Genomic DNA, 4,728 nt, shown 5'->3' with positions numbered 1-4,728 from the left:
AGAGAAGCAAAAGTGTGGCTACGCATACAGGTCATGAGGGCGTCATTAAATCTCAATTTTATCATTGTTTAATTTTTACCTCCTCAGTTACTGGGGTTCGAATAGTGTAAATCCTTTTGAGGGTATCCAACTACGTAACGGCCATGGACTTGCGACTGTCAGCCATAACTACAGGTTTTTGTGTTTGTAGACTGAAGCTGCGAGTGAAAATTTGTACAAAAATTGGTTCAAATGGCTCTGAGCACTATGGGACTTCACAGCTATGGTCATCAGTCCCCTAGAACTTAGAACTACTTAAACCTAACTAACCTAAGGACATCACACAACACCTAGTGATCACAAGGCAGAGAAAATCCCTGACCCCGCCGGAAATCGAACCCGGGAACACGGGCGCGGGAAGCGAGAACGTTACGACCACGAGCTGCGTACAAAATTTGTACCAAGGCTGGGAATCTAACCTGTATCTCCTGCTTACTAGGCAGGTGCATTAGCCAGTAAACCACCTTGGCACAAATATTCACACGACTGCACGGATTACGCTGGCACGTCTCCGTCTTCGATCCAAATTCCCTCTCACAAACGAACAGAATTTGCCGAGGCTCTCTGGGGTGACAGCGAGAATTTTGATCGAGGAGGGGGGCGTGCCAGGATAATCAGTGCATTTGTGTAAACCGCTGTGCCAAGGTAGCTGCCAGCACGGTAGCTCAGCGTATTCGGTCAGAGGGTTAGCTGCCCTCTACAAAAAAACTGAGCGAACGGTTCAACAATGAATTTTAACGGGTGTCATGGGACGTCCGCCCCGAACAGATGCAACGATCAATATCGAGCAAAATGAGATAAAAGAAACTGTATTAGTGGCTAACGCATCTGCCTGGTAAAAAGGAGACCCAGGTTCGATTTCCGGACTTGGTAAAAAATTTTATTCACTGCTTTAGTCTATATACATAAAATCGTATCTGTATGGGACCAGTAAAGTCTCTGAAATTGTGTCATTTCATTTGTATATGTATCTGCACCTGAGCTTGAGTCTGGATCCCTTATTTACGTTCGATGTTGAGGTGATGCTCCTGAACATGGAGAGCCTCGGGAAATCTGTTCGTGTGTAAGGGCAGTTTAAATTGGAATGGGACTGCAGTGAGGATTTGGATCGAGGAGGTAGGCGTGCCAGGGTAATCCGTGCAGTTTTCAGGACCATTGTGCTAAAGCGGCTAAGTAGCTAACGCACCTGCCTAGTAAACAGCATACCTGGCTTCGATTCCCGACCTTGGTACAAATTTTCCCTCGCCGCTTCAGTCTATACACATAAAATCATATCTGTATAGGACCAGTGAAGTCTCTGTAACTGTGTACGGTTACAGGTTTTTGATAAGTTCGTATTCAGTACTTCCAACACTTGCTGCTGACGAGAAAGGGACGGATATTGGCATTGCAGGAGCCCCCAGAAGGCTGAGATGAACAGCGTGTAGGACGGTGCAGCTGCAGAACGGATCCGAGTCACAGGGTATCGGGTGGCTCTGTTAATGGCGGGGTCACTTGTGCGCTGTCTAGTGTGGCGTAAACAACGACTGGTCGGTGTTTGACAGGCGCGGCGGCATAACAAGACAGGCCGCAGCTGCCTGCGGCTGCTGGCCGCGCCGCAGTCCTGGCTATCAAAGCAGAGGGCCTTCCGGCCTGTGACGGCGCTAACCGGTTACAGCTGCCGACTGCCCTCATCTGTCCCCTCTCCATCCATGACGGCAGATCAACGTAAACAGTAAACAGTTTTGTCAGATACACATTGTCACTTTCCTGGGCCGCCCGCACGAGCGTTATCTTCCTACACAGAGGTAGCTCTGAACTTACATCTAACGTACCTCAGCCAAATGCGTCAGCGATGCTCAAACCAAACTTGTTCAACATACTCTGGCACACAAAGTCATTGTTATCACAACTATATGTGGTAGCGACCTAGGACTACCCGTATTATTAAGTTTCTGTATCCCCAGAACAGTATACTAACAAGATGATACAAGCGGTAGCTCTTTTCGTTGGCTCTCACATGACATTGTGGTTCCGTAGCCCTACGTGCCTTACCAGCCTATTGCTGGAGGCCCTTGCACCACACTCTCTCTCAGCACCAACTTCTAGAAGTCCCGCGGCCCTTCTTTCGTTTCCGCCAGATTTTCCTTCAACGTACGTCCGTACTGTGATACTGGCGGCGCAATTGACATCCACGAAGGCAATCTATGGTTTCCCTCAGCAGCACAGGTCACCGAATGTGGTTGAGGGGAAGCTTCCCCACGTCGACTGGCGTGCCGTTCGGCGATCGGTGTGCTTTCCTTATCTTGACACTAACGTCTAGTCTAAAAAATGGTTCAAATGGCTCTGAGCACTATGGAACTTAACATCTGAGGTCATCAGTCCCCTAGAACTTAGAACTACTTAAACCTAACTAACCTAAGGACATAACACACATCCATGCCTGAGGCAGGATTCTAACCTGCGACCGTAGCGGTCTCGCGGTTCCAGACGAAGCGCCTAGAACCGCTCGGCCACACCGGCCGCCAACGTCCAGTCTGCATGCTACCTTACTGCCAATGGGAATCAAGATGTCGGTCACGCCTTCACATGATTCACCTCGTAGACACTCCGTTGTGTGTCGACTGTGATGTTATGGACACAGACGAGCACCGCATGGAGTGAAGATCGGCGAGCAGTATCTGGTTCTTGGTGCGGCAGATGTTGTCCCTAATTACCCGTACGACTCCTCATTAGATACTTACTCAACTGCTCCTCTTGCCAGGTGGGGGATACTTCCCGCAAGCGAAGATGAACTCTGTGAAGTGTATTTGTGAACACGCAGCAGACTACTTTGCTGATGGCGAGAGAAGTATCCTTGATTTTTGGCAGTTTCTTAATGAACGCCATCACGCAATTCTCCACAATCCCAAATACAATTTTTTTCCGATTTCCTCTGCAGTGTCTTCCTTAACCCGCCCCCCGAACTGGGGTGCTCCTGTCACAAAGAGCTGATCCCTGCCTCTTCCGCACTTAGAACCGATATATTCACTTGTAATCGGAATGTTCTTCTAAGAAAAACTTTGTGTTGGGATAGACTCAATTAGCCTGATGTCATGCTGCCCCCAACTCCTCGCGTGACGCCGGCTCCCTGATATTCTCGGCGATATTAATAACAAAAATAAATAAATAAATAAGTTACAATAAAACATAAGAACAAACAAAAAAGATGTTCATTGTTCCTATGCTTTCCTTGGTTCTTGGAGGGTGGGAACGGTAAATGGTGGCCAGGCCTCGGGTTGCGACCCCTGTCCACTTTGCCCCCATCCCTCCCTTTGGGTGCCGGGAAAGTTCCTCTCAACAACAAAAAAGTGGCCATCCACACCCGTAGAAATGATGAAATAAATGAAAGATGCCTCTGGTTTCACCGCCACTCCACATAAGTCCTTATCTTGTTACCTGCTCCTGTCTACAGATCAACGGCGATCAACTGTCAAAGCGCACGTCAACTGGCAACCGCCGGCCTTTGTGACCGAGCGGTTCTAGGCGCTACAGTCTGGAACCGCGCGACCGCTACGGTCGCTGGTTCGAATTCTGCCTAGGGCATGGATGTGTGTGATGTCCTTAGGTTGGTTAGGTTTAAGTGGTTCTAAGTTATAGGAGACAGATGACCTCAGATGTTAAGTCCCATAGTGCTCAGAGCCATTTTTCATCATCAGACTGTGGATAATTTGCGCCTCGTTTTAAGCAAAAGCTGGATCTTCACTCATGTCAGTGCTTAGGACGTCATAACTCGTGAACTATGTGTCGTAAAATGATAAAAATTTGCCGGTAAATGCAGTGGTATATGTGGATACTGCACGTAAAATTTATCGGAAAAATAATCAGGAGTAAAGAAGTAATAAATTAAAACGTCATGCCTGAAGTTTTACTGCATGAACTGTGATAATCGAGCAAGTGATGAGATTTTTTTCCTTTCTTTCGCTCTGTTGGGGTGTCACAAGAAAAAGTTTGGTAATGATCTGAAATGTTGTGTGAAATTTCTTGAAAGCCGAAAAGTTCTCTCATTCTTAAACACTGGAGGAATCTAGTCTGGGTAACTTCTCACATCCTGAGCTTCTTTGCCTAAGGTGTCGCAAACGTTTTGGGTCAAACTGAAACAGGTGATAGTGGGTCCACAACCGATTATATTAAGATAGGGACCGATGGTCGGAAATGCGTATTTACTGTGTCACGGACATACGCACCGCACACGACATAACAACAGCGTAGCTTATAGTAATTGTTCAAAGCCATGACCACCATTCTCGGAGCATATAATCCAACGGTACATGCAGTTTTTTCGTCTCGTGTGAACTGGAATAGACAGCAGGTGATATACAACGTATACTCCTCACCACCAACCTGACGTATGATCACAGCGCCGGATTAACTTGTGCCACACATACACCACTATCCCTGTTGTCAGCTGTCCATTGCTTCAGACAGCTTCTGATGCGTAGTTACTGAGGTGTGTTACTGTGTGCAGTGCGTGACACGTAGTTAAAGAGGGAACGTTACTCGTCACGAGAGATGGCAGATATTAGTTTAATATGCGGTGTGGCTAGTTGTAGTCCCCGTATAACAGCACGAATGTACAGAGAACGCTTTCTCAACAGGCGTCATCATAACAGGAAGAATATTATCTCGGTGAATAGCAACTTACAAGGGACGAGGTTGTTCACGCCACAA

This window comes from Schistocerca piceifrons, chromosome 3 (assembly GCF_021461385.2).
Source record: "Schistocerca piceifrons isolate TAMUIC-IGC-003096 chromosome 3, iqSchPice1.1, whole genome shotgun sequence".
NCBI classification, from domain to species: Eukaryota; Metazoa; Arthropoda; class Insecta; order Orthoptera; family Acrididae; genus Schistocerca; species Schistocerca piceifrons.
The sequence above is the reverse complement of the archived record's forward strand: the minus strand, read 5'-3'. Positions refer to the sequence as shown.